The sequence below is a fragment of the Gymnoscopelus microlampas genome (genome assembly GCF_963454915.1).
Source record: "Gymnoscopelus microlampas genome assembly, chromosome: 1".
Lineage (NCBI taxonomy): Eukaryota > Metazoa > Chordata > Actinopteri > Myctophiformes > Myctophidae > Gymnoscopelus > Gymnoscopelus microlampas.
In genome coordinates this window covers 28,297,031-28,310,117 of record NC_139962.1, presented here as the reverse complement: position 1 = coordinate 28,310,117, position 13,087 = coordinate 28,297,031, and the positions used below count along the sequence as shown (strand labels likewise).

Below are 13,087 nucleotides of genomic sequence, written 5' to 3'. Positions count from 1 at the left end.
CCAGTAACAAGCTACAACAATGGTTTGCATCATATCCCAGCAGACGCACAAGATTATTTTTCCTTATTTTAAGAGTAAGACCAGTTGGAACAGCTTCTCAATTTAAGAATTGCTTTTTTTAATTCAACTTTCAATCTAATGCGACTTCATCACATAGAAATAACATGTTTCAGATCAAAAAAACATGTTTCAGCTCAAACCAATCATTTAACAAAGTGCACATTGGCTTTGGTAAAAGTGCAAGCTACACTTTAAAATCAGGGAACAATAAAACATTTCATTATCACATCTTAACAAAACTCGGCAACGCTGTGCATGCATGTTACTTTCAGATGAGAAAAATAAAAAGTGATATAAAACAAAAAATAGAAGTTTGGGTGTTAGGGTTCAACTGGTCACATGCACACTACAGTTTCATTCCCACCCCCAGTACATTAATTTAATTCAACAATCTGACATCACATAAAGACTATGTTTCAGATCGCTCAAACCATTTAGCAAACATAGTGCACATTGGTAAAAGTGCACGCTACACTTTAAAATCTGGGAACTATAAAACCAGTCTTAAACTCTGCAGCAACGCTGTGTAGTTTTATGCATAATGTTATAGGTACTTATTGGACAAAAGAAAAAAGGATATAAAACAAAAAAATGTAAGTATGATATCAAGCACGCTCTGTAGGCTTCAACTTGACACACTACAGCCCCCCCCCCCCCCCCCCCCCCACACACACACACACACACACTCAACACACACACACACACACACACAGTACAGTACACACCAAAAGAAACGAACATACAGGCAGGACAGTGTCATAAAAAAATTATAGTAAAATAAACAATAATAATAAAGAAACCACATCAGTCACCAGTCTCAATTTGGATCAACTCGCCATTGCAAAGAGGAGTGAGCTCTAATGGGGTTTTACACTGACAAAACAAGGGACATTCCATTCATACAGGGGACCTGGGGAATTGCATGGTGCTGCAATGCTCGAACATGCTTTCAATGCCGCCTAAACAAAGGTGCAACCAAATCAAATGTTTATATACTATTTGTACAAGGCAGGAAGATGTATAGCTAAAAAGCTATAGACTAGTTAATCCAAGGCATTGCTCCATTAGAAAAGAAGAGTGTCATAAAATGCCCTTGCCCATCATACATTGTTGCACTGACGGTGATCGGAGACGTGCTTATTTGAGCCACCATGTTATCTAAAGAGCTCTTCTGCCGACTAATCTCCCGGGCCCCCACACATCTCCCCACGGCACCGACACGATCCCAGCCGACCGAACCAGTGGCGGGTGAGCCACAACGCAGACAGTGTCGTTCACTGCCTGAGGAATGGTATGGGAGACCAAACAATTAAAAACCTGGCCAAGATAAACACCACGCACGTAACAGTCGCCAGCACGCCCCGTCCAAATAGGAAACACCCATCCTGTAGACATCACAGGTATCACAGTCGGCAGCGTGCACCACCCAACCAGACAACACGTGTTCAATGGACATCGGGCACAACCCGACAGAGACCGGCCTAGTCAGCAGCACACGCTACCAAGTTGGATAGTGCAGCATGACAAGTCAACAGCATACGCTACCCAGTCAAACACCATGTGCTCTCCCAACTCGACATCTCAGCATGGACTGGTGGACATGCACGATCTGTCCAACTGCACAGCTCAGCCCTTCCCAGTAGACCGCGCAACCCGTCCTGCGGGGCAGCCCAGCACAACCCACTACACAGTTAGAAATGTCCTGCTGATATAGTGACCAGGATTACTGCATGTTTTTGTGAGGGTACCTACCCTAGGGAACACGGGGAGAACATGCAAACTCCACACAGAAAGGCCCTTTTGCCAACCCCACCTAGGGTATGGACACAGATGACGCGGAGGAGAGAACACGCCCCCAGTGCCCACAGTGTCCCCTGCGAAAAAAAACCTATGCCTAACCCTAACCCTAACCTGATCAATAATCCGTTGTCTGATTGTGTCAGCGCCCCCTTGTGGCCAAGTTATTCAAGAAACCCTGTAACCAGAACCGTATGTCAGTGTGTGAGGAAAGTTATATGGGTGCATCCGGGTTGAAGAGTTGATCAATAATCCGTTGTCCGATTGTTTCGGCGCCCCCTAGGGGCCGATATAATAGTGAAAAATGGTTTGAAAGGAGTAAAAACTAAATTGGACACCACATTCTGGGTCAGCGCGTCGCCCCGAACGCGCCCATATAACTCTCCTTGCACACGGCCTTACCATTCTCCTTAATTGGCTAGGGTCAAATGTCAAGTTATTTCGCGCAATAAAGCAATATATCTCGAAATCGATGCATTTTTAGAATCCACCTTTCGGATATGTTGTACAGCTCGCCAAGGCGCACGAGTGGATGTCTTGTTTGTCCCGGTACGACACTCCTAAGTTGACCTCCTACACTTTCAGAAGGTACATAGAGTCTTATATCTTAAGACCATATCAGAGGACAAAGTCAGAAATAGAAATGTGTCGTAACGGGACAAACAAGACATCCACATGTGCGTCTCAGCCAGCTCTACAACATATCCAAAAAGTGGACCCTAAGTCCTTATCGTATTCGAGATATTGAGCGAGATAGAGAAGCCGTAACCATAGCCAATTAAGGGATAATTAAATCATGATTTGATATTAGGGTTTAATTATTTCAAATTTTAGCATTGTTTTACGTGTAGATTTGTAAAAAAAATATATCGGAGAAATCACAGGCTTGGAACACCCTAAAACCAATTAGGAAGTGGCCTTTTGAGGCACTTCCTGTTGTCCGAGAAAAAAGAAACTTGCATATTTGGAATCAGCGCCATCACATTAGTCTAAAGCCAGAGTCTCAAAGAAAAATACAATTTCTAAAAATTTAACGAGGGTTGACCTTTGCAGTCTTTTCGCTGACCTTTGAGCTTTATCAGTGTCAGAAAAAATCAGGGCCGGTGCCAAAAAATCTGGCTTACTCTCAATATGGATTGAGAGAAGTTTCGGATTTTAAAAAAATATCTGGAGCGATTAGTTACAGATTTTGTGCTCAACAAAATCAGTTTTTTATACAAAAGTCAACGTCCAATCTTTTTGGTGACCGTTTGTATTTCCCAAGGTCCTAGAAAATCGAGACCTATCCCATTCAATTCAACGTCTTTTTTTGAGTCTGAAAAGGTGTTTTTTAATTTAAAAATAAAATATTTTTAAAAAATGTGAGAAAAGCTAAACTTTGAACTATTTCAAAAATCTATAACTTCTTATTAAACAATTCTAGACTATTGATGTAACCTACCATTCGACTCAATATCATATAAATAAGAGGGTGGAAGGGTCAAAATAAAATAATAATATGTTTGTGAAAAAAGCTTCAAGTTTACTCAACTTTAACGCTTGTTTAGACCACTTTCTAAGGGTCATACAAAATTGAGACCTAGCCCATTCGATTCAGCGTCCTCTTCTGAGTCTGAAAACGTGTTTTTTAATTTAAAAAAAATATTTTTGAAAATTGTGAGAAAAGCTTAACTTTGAACTATTTCAAAAATCTATAACTTCTTATTGAAAAGTTGTAGACTATTGATGTAACCCACCATTCGACATAACCAGGGTTGACCTTTGCAGTCTTTTTGCTTTTAGCTTTATCAGTGTCACATGTACATATGCATATACGTATATGTTATATTATGCATATAAATAGATAAATGCAAACACCAAAATTATCCTCACTTATAATGTTAAGTAAGGAAGGGTTACTGAAAAGACATTAGTTTAATACAAATCCTCCTCACTTATAATGTTTAGTAAGGATTACTGAAAAGACATAAGTTTAATAAAACACTAAAAGTCATCCTCACTTATAATGTTAAAGGGATATTTCACTTTCAAAAAAACTTTTGGTCATTTTATGGTCTACTCAGGCTTTAGTGAGCCCTCCAGACCGTTTTTAAGTTGCTTTATTCAGTATTTAGATATTTGATATTCATTTTACCAGCCACGCCCCCTTCCTATACAAACCCATTATAACTTAAAACTCAATTTTTAACCTGTTTAACCATCAAAAACACCCGTCCTTGGTTCTGGTGACTCACCCTGCCCTCCTAATGCGTGAGGGGGCCGTGTTTTTTTGATAACTTTTTTCATTTATTTTTAATATTTTTTTTTGGAAAATGAAAAAATTAAATACAAAAAATATATATTCAAAATATATGAAAAAAGTAATAAAAAAAACACGGCCCCCTCACGCATTAGGAGGGTAGGGTGAGTCACCAGAACCAAGGACGGGTGTTTTTGATGGTTAAACAGGTTAAAAATTGAGTTTTAAGTTATAATGGGTTTGTATAGGAAGGGGGCGTGGCTGGTAAAATGAATATCAAATATCTAAATACTGAATAAAGCAACTTAAAAACAGTCTGGAGGGCTCACTAAAGCCTGAGTAGACCATAAAATGACCAAAAGTTTTTTTGAAAGTGAAATATCCCTTTAAGTAAAGATTACTGAAAAGACATTAGTTTACTTACAAATCCTCCTCACTTTATAATGTTAAGTAAGGGTTACTGAAAGGACGAAGTTTAATTACTTTCCTCACCAGAAAGTTGACTCTACTAGATTTCATCTAGTAGAGTCAACAAATTAAGCCGAAATGAGTAAAGAGTACTCTTTCTTTTAAGTAAGGTCTACCATTACATGAAATCAGATTTTACAGTGTATTTGTATTATATTGATTATATTATTATGTATATTATAATTATAATTATTAATATCATCTATCTATCTATCTATCTATCTATCTATCTATCTATCTATCTATCTATCTATCTATCTATCTATCTATCTATCTATCTATCTATCTATCTATCTATCTATGTATGTATCTATCTATTTATTCTTTTATCTAATATAATATAATCTTTAGATGTAACTTCCTTCTGTAGTTCACACGTCACATAAAAAAACAATTCTTATTGAGTCAGCAGTTCAAGGGTTAAGTGTCCAAACATTAGGGGCTCAAAGGTTACGTCAGTGACATCATATTTTCCTTTGATCTGCATGCAACAGTCAGCAGAGCTCCATGGGAGAACCTCCTTTGTTATTCTACCTTGGAACTGGCCAGAACCAGTTTGTGTTTGAAAGCAAACGAAGCACACTCACTGACTCACAGCTCTGCTCCTGCCAGCTGGACTATGGAGTTATTTCATTTATCCCTTTTTGGTAGGTGAAACTTAAACAACACATTACCACTGGATAATCTAACTGTTACCTGTATGTTAAGAATATTGTCTGTGGTATTTTTGTTGGAAATGTGTATTATAAGAGGTCATGCTAGCTAGCTAGACACATACTAAGCATATACATGCTAACGGGAGCTAACGCTAACGGATGCTAACGGGGGCTAATGCTAACGCTAACTGATGTCTTTACAGTACATCCTAAAGGAACTGCATGTTCAAACTGTGTTGGATAGCTCATATTATGATGCCCTTTTGATAGAAGGAACCGTTTTTCTGTTTAGTATTGCCTTAATGTGCTAGGCTGTGTGTAGTAACTGAGCTAACTGAGCTAATATTAGCAGAGGCTAGCAGAGGCTTATTGGAAACCAAATGGACCCTTATGGGTCCATTTGGTTACATTTGTACACTATAGGGTAGTTATGGGGGTTCATTGACAAATGTATTCTAAACTGGGTAATGTAACTGGGTCATGTAACCAAATGGACCCTTATGGGTCCATTTGGTTACATTTGTACACTCTATAGGGTAGTTATGGGGGTTCATTGACAAATGTATTCTAAACTGGGTCATGTAACTGGGTCATGTAACCAAATGGACCCTTATGGGTCCATTTGGTTACATTTGTACACTATAGGGTAGTTATGGGGGTTCATTGACAAATGTATTCTAAACTGGGTAATGTAACTGGGTCATGTAACCAAATGGACCCTTATGGGTCCATTTGGTTACATTTGTACACTCTATAGGGTAGTTATGGGGGTTCATTGACAAATGTATTCTAAACTGGGTCATGTAACTGGGTCATGTAACCAAATGGACCCTTATGGGTCCATTTGGTTACATTTGTACACTCTATAGGGTAGTCATGGGGGTTCATTGACAAATGTATTCTAAACTGGGTAATGCAACTGGGTAATGTAACCAAATGGACCATTTGGTTACATTTGTATACTCTATAGGGTAGTTATGGGGGTTCATTGACAAATGTATTCTAAACTGGGGGTCCTTGAAATTAAAAAGTTTGAGAACCAGTTTTAGACCCAAAAAAGCTCCTATTTTTCCCTATTTTGAAAAAAAAATGAAGAAAAAAAGGCTAAAGTGGTTTTAATAGTATAGTTTGATTATTACTTTATACAGTATAATGGTATTTTTTTTCATCTCATTTTCCTCTTATCTTTTTGTTGGGTATTAAATTGTCACTTTACTGTCAACTGGGGACCCCCCAAAATCATTTGGGGAACCCCCTGGGGTCCTGATCGACAGGTTGAGAACCAATGATATAGATATTCTGTATTTTCACAATTTTTGCCACTTTCTTATATCATTTGACAAATTGGCCAATGTTTGACCAGTTTTTATAGTGTAGTTTGTTGTTTACTTTTGATTCAGTAATGGTCTTTTGCTTTCCTTTTGAGGTATTAAAAAGGTCTAAAAGTCCTTAAATTGTCACATAACTGTCATTGGGGGACACCCCCTCAAAATCATGTGGGGACCTCCCTGGTGGTCCCGACTTATCCTTGTCCCTAACTATTAATACTGTATTGTACAACAGTGGCGCATCACAACACATTGTGAGGGTGTAGGCTGCCAATTATTGAGAATGTTGCCCAAAATAGGGACACCAGGTTGAAATAAGACTATTATTATTAGTAGTAGTATTCGTATTATTATTAGACTGTGGCTTATGTAGTTTGTATATTTGGCTGTTTGTCTTGACTGGCCCTTTGCTACTGTCTTGTCTAGCTTCATTTATACATATGCCAGTGGTTGCCAGTGGTTATTTGTTTAATTCCCTTTTTTACTATTACTTAGTTATTTCTTATTGGCGTCTAGGCATTACCAAACATTGTTTCTAATGTATATTATCCTTTTATCCCTTACCTCAGTGCTACCCAATGTTGCAGGACAGATATGCAGCCAGTGGAGCTAAGTGAGTAAGCCACTATTCATGCATGAATAGTTAACACACCACTGATACCTGGCAGACAAATGACAAACATCTGACACTCATCATGGCATGATGTGGCAACATGTGTATGAATTCAGTTTCTGCTATTAGAAACGTAATGCCAGGTTACACTTTTAAATGGTAATTGTTTATTTTTGTTATGTTTTCTGGCAGTCTGGAAGAGTCAACTGAGAGCCTAAGACCAGACCCAACAAGAAGGATCTTTCCCAGGTCTTGAACCTTGAATAACAACCCAGATGGGCCTTCATTGACTCATTGACCCATACTTCAGAGAACTGGAACATGTAAGCAAATGTATTCCTTTGAAGTAGGCCTGCATGTGCTTCCTTCAGTCAGTTGAATATTAAGAAAACTAAGCAGGTTGTATTTGATTTTAGGACTAGTGCTCATGATGTACACCAGCAAATAGTTATTGATGGGGATGGGGTGGCGACTGTTGAGGAATACAAGTATTTGGGTACAACGATTCCAAGCTGATATGGAATTCCAACACTGATGCCATCTATAAGAAAGGTCAACAGAGGCTGCATTTTATGAGCAGACTGAGACAGTATGGCGTGGAAAAAAGTGTAATGGTACTCTTCCATCGATCCTTTCTGTTTTGTTTCCTGGTATGGCTCACTATCATTGGTTAATAAGAACAAACTCCATAAAATCATCAATGTATCCAGCAAGATAGCTGGGGTACGACATGAGAGTATATGGCAGCAATGTATGAGACCCGGGTGCTTAGGAAGGGGAGAGCTATTGCTAGGGATAGAACGCACCCGTTATACAGTCAATACCACATTTTACCATCAGTACGACGGTACACAGTGCCAATGCTGCAGGCTAGGGCTTCAAGATAATTTGTCCCTACAAGTATAGGACTCCTGAACAAACACACCCCATCTCAGTTCTGTGCATAAAATGTAACGTGATGCCTCTTGAATCATGACTGGTGGCCTTTTCTAGTTTGTATGTATTTTGTATTTATGTTATGTGTTTGTGATTTTTTTTGTGGTGTTTTTTGCTGGTGGCTGCTTGGCACAAAATTAATTTCCGCAAGGACAAATAAAGTATCTATCTATCTATCTATCTTACCTGGTTAACACCAGGCTCTACTTTTCTAATATTTGTTGTCTCTGTGATCTCTCTCTAGTTATGGATGAACACCGGTAGATCCTCATTGGAGGAATGTGAACTGACCTGCTCTCTCTCTTTATCTGTCTGTCATAGGATGAACTCTGACGAATCCTTGATTGACGGAACTCCTACTTTGTACCCAAAGTGATCCGCTGTGGGACCTTTTATGATAAGCAGCTGGACAAAGGTAATTACTGTTTCTGACAGAGTATCTCATGAAAGTATACGCTTGTTTAAATAACTGGCTGCTGTAAATTAATGTTTTTAACTTTGCAGCACGCCTGACATGTCTCCATCACATGAAGTTAGGACATACATGCTCTGCTCACATCCTTGAGGTAAGAAATATGCATATATGGCAATTTTCATATTTGACTATAAGATTCAGAATGCAACGCATGCATTTTTTGTGATATTTTTTTGTTTTTTCTGTTTGTCTTTGTGTCAGTCTGCAGAAGACCCCAACACCTTTCTTCAGGCTAGACCACTCCACTCAGCCCTGCCGCCTGTGAAACCATCTGTACATGCCATTGGAGCCATGCCTGTGTTGACCGTCCCAAAAGAGGACACTTTTTTTATCTTACATTTTTTATCCCACGATTTTGTAACCCCTATTTTTTACACCCAGTGCGAATTGTCTATGTAATCCTGGGCACCCACTCCCTCTGCCAACCTAGGGAGGCCAGGGCCGAGCTCATGCCTCCTTCAATGCATGAGTGCCAACTGACCTTCTTACCACCTGACAGGGGAGAGTTTCCCCGGTAGGACGTGGAGCGAACACGTTCTTCCAACCAGTTCCTTTCCCCTCCATCAGGCGCCTCAGCTGGCCAGGGGGAGGCAGTATTGTGACCAGGATTACTGCATGTTTTGTGAGGGTACCAACCCTAGGAGACACGGGGAGAACATGCAAACTCCACACAGAAAGGCCCTTTCGCCAACCCCACTTAGGGTATGGGCACTGATGACGCGGAGGAGAGGACACGCCCACAGCGTCCCCTGCGGGAATCAAAACCAGGACCTTCTAGCTATGAGGCGACTGCGCCACCGACTGCGCCACCGTCCTCCCCCCAAAAGAGGACACCTATGCCAGCATGATGTATCTCATGGCATGTGATTACACCGTTCACCTCACATACCCCAAGTGGAACATGACTCTTAGAAAAAGACCAAACGCCACCAGCTCACTTCCTCGATGTTGCTGTAATACGGTTAGTTGATTACTCAGGTTAGTCACCAACAGAGCTTGGTGCTTCTTTATTACCGCCAAGACGTCTTGGTAACAATTATTCTTGAACTGATGGACCCTGTGAAGTAAGGATCAGTTATGCCTCTCCTTCAAAGCACTTTATATATACGTTGTATTGTCACTCTGGATTCCAGTTTGGGGTCTTTTGTCTAAAATGGATTCTTTTTTCGGGTCTTAATTGAAAATGGACATACAAGGATCATTCCAAGTGCACTTATATATATATATTTATTTTGTAAGAATAGACATATTACTTTGTGCTGTAGTTTTTTTTGTTTCACGTGTGTTTTCATATTATTTTGTCAAATATATTTATTTTGTTTAAGGATTTTGTTTCAAATGTTTTTAGAATTGAATGTTTCCAGTTGAGTGTCCGGACTTGAGTGTCTGCTGTGTAAACTGTGAAGTCCTCCCCCTGCCCAACTTTGCAGTGGTTCTCAAACTTATTCTAGTCCAGGATCCCCAAATTAATATTTGGCTTTGGACCACCATCTGAAAATAATATGTGCCAGCTAGGGCGTCCCCATACACGATTTGGGTTGATAAAATGATATCAGTAGTAAAACTGTCATTGAGGCTATGCCAACAAATGTTCATGAGGACCCCATTTTGAGAACCACTATTTTATAGCATGTGGGCCTGATCTGCTTTATAAAAGAAAATAAATGCTGAAAATAAGAATGCTTCTGGTGTCTTAATTTAAGACGTTTCATTCTATTATTTGAAGGAATTGCTTCTTATTGTAAGAGTTTTGGGGCTATTATTATTCTTAGATTTAAGGAAAAAAATCCTCAGAATCGGCTTAATCAATAGACGAAAATACCACATTTAAGAAGATATTTCCTAAATAACAAAGTCTTCATTGCTTGTATTAAGCAAGAACTTGCTTCAGATGTAGGCATTTTTGTCTAGTTTTAAGCACCAGTATGCTCTTTCAGTGGCTAGACTTTGTTTCTAGTTTTAAGAATTCTAGCATAGAAACAAATGCTTACCCCATTGGCAGTTTTTTTTCCTTGATATAAAAACATTTGTCTCAATTTAAAAATATTTTTGCTTGTTTTAATCTGGCCATTATTTGCAGTGAAAAGCTACCCGTTTCTCCTCAGTGGCTGGACCAATTGCTCTGATTTTGCACACAGCCATTGACCATTACCATCTGAACTTAACTGTGAAGCCCGTTTTTCAATTTCATCAAATCTCAGCTTCTTATTAGCGTTTATGTGTGAAAGAATGTCGCCTCCCGGGTTGCCAGATCATGTGCGCATATCCCCCCACGGATGCGTCGACCGGGTATGGTCTAGTAGACCAAAATACTGTAAAAAGAAAAAAAAAGAAAAGAAAATATTGCATGCTTCTTTCTTTATTTGTTTTCAATGGAAAATATAATTCATGTTGTGTTAGGAACACAGCATGATATTGCTGCTCAAATTAGAAGATAGATTTTTGTTTTTGTTTTTGTTTAAGGCCGCCACACAGCCAAACTGTTTTCAATAGTCCCATAGCACCAGCAGTAACTTCACCCATGAATATATTTAGGTCTTCTGATTTCAGAGAGGAGGAGATAGCTCTCAACCGCCTGTGATTGGGTACAGCCAAAAAAGATATAAAAAAACTTAGGATACAATAAATTATGTACTATACCAGATATAAGGCAGCTGTCCACAAAAGTAATTACATCTCTTCTGGGAACCTGGGAACCCCACTGCCCAGAAGAGATAAATAACTTTCCCACAAAGTTTCACGAAAATCCGCCCATCCATTTCTAAGTTATTTTGTTCACATTCACACAGACCTGAGCTTTAGGCCATTGTCTAAATTATTTAGACCATTATCTGTCTTGAGTGAGTTTCAGCATGGTTTTCGTATTCCTATTTAACCACTTCCCGCAACACTTGATAAAACTGTAAATCCTCCAAATATCTTGAATTGGGATTGTTTTTCACTGGCATAAGGATAATCTTATCTTTCAAACTGATTGATTGATTTGTGTGTGTGTGTGTGTGTGTGTGTGTGTGTGTGTGTGTGTGTGTGTGTGTGTGTGTGTGTGTGTGTGTGTGTGTGTGTGTGTGTGTGTGTGTGTGTGTGTGTGTGTGTGTGTGTGTGAACAGCTAATCTCCGGAGCACTTTTTGTCTCCGCCAGGAGACTATGTTTTCACTTTCCGTCCCCCCCCCTCGGCCAAGCTAACATTGGTCAAGCCTCACGTGACACGTGACAATACGTTGAAAGAGTGTGCTCTGATTGGCTAGTGAGACACATGACGTATAGCGGCCTATAAATATGTGTCACTTTGAAAGAGTCTTGATCTCTTTCAAAGTGAGGTAAGACAGGAATAATCACGAAATGGCTGAGAAATGGCGGAGTAACACTTAAGACAGGATTAATCAAGTAACACTTAAGACAGGATTAATCAGGAACAGTACTGGCGGAGACCTGTGCTCCAAGGAGCACATTTTTGTCTCCACCAGGAGACTATGTTTTCACTTTCCGTCCCCCCCCCTCGGCCAAGCTAACATTGGTCAAGCCTCACGTGACACGTGACACGTGACAATACGTTGAAAGAGTGTGCTCTGATTGGCTAGTGAGACGCATGACGTATAGCGGCCTATAAATAGATGTGTCACTGTGAAATAGTCTTGGTCTCTTTCAAAGTGAGGTAAGACAGGAATAATCACGAAATGGCTGAGAAATGGCGGAGCAATACACTATGTAGACACACTGGTGTCATCACAATACGTAATATAAATAGCTTAGACAGGATTAATCAAGAACAGTACTTTCCAGTCACAGTTGATGACACAGTGCAACTAACTCTAATTATGCAAACTGAAGAAGCTAATCATTGTCTGCAAACTGATGAAGAAGCAAAGGCGCAACGCCTATCATCAAAGTTCCAATCTTGGAATAAATTCCAATATTTGCTGGCGGAGACTTGTGCTCCGAGGAGCACATTTTCTAGTCTAGTTCTACTTCTCCTTTCAGTCAGCGACCAAGCAACCCACCACCATCCCCAGCTCCACCTCACCTTCAGCTCCAAGTCCTGGAGCTGAAGGGAAGGTTAGGTGCTTCATCTGCACTGGCACCACCAGCGTCCAGACTCCATGGGGGTTTCTCTCCTATCCATAATCTATGCACGTTAAATGCTAATGGAGTGGAATCGCCAAAATCTGCACTTTTTCTAAATAAACATTTTGCTTGTATCAATTTGGTGTGATCTCTCCTTTAATTGAAATTCCGTTTCAACTTCATCCAGCTGATGGCTTGCATAGGTACTAAGGGGTGGAGCTCTTAGGGGTTAAGTGTCTCGCTTGGTGGGCCGGGAGGTGATCCGGTGACCTTCTGATTAAGGCTTCTCTACCCACTAAGCTCCTCCAGCACAGTCTCCCTTCCTGGCAAAGTGATTAGAATATTGTGATAGTGATTTAAGAGACCATACAGTACAATGGAAAATATTTTAACAGTATTTTGTGTGTGGAATTTCAACAAAATCTTCCATTTAAATGTCCATGAACTGAAAA

At 39.8% G+C, this 13,087-nt stretch overlaps 1 long non-coding RNA gene across 1 annotated transcript; it reads left to right on the top strand.

Annotated features, from left to right (window-relative positions):
* Positions 1 to 5,130: 5,130 nt before the first annotated feature.
* On the top strand, positions 5,131 to 10,203 carry LOC311063640. The gene is made up of 6 exons (XR_014602624.1): positions 5,131 to 5,211; positions 7,118 to 7,161; positions 7,354 to 7,484; positions 8,419 to 8,512; positions 8,602 to 8,663; positions 8,774 to 10,203. It is a non-coding gene; the product is annotated as an uncharacterized lncRNA (long non-coding RNA).
* Positions 10,204 to 13,087: the final 2,884 nt, after the last annotated feature.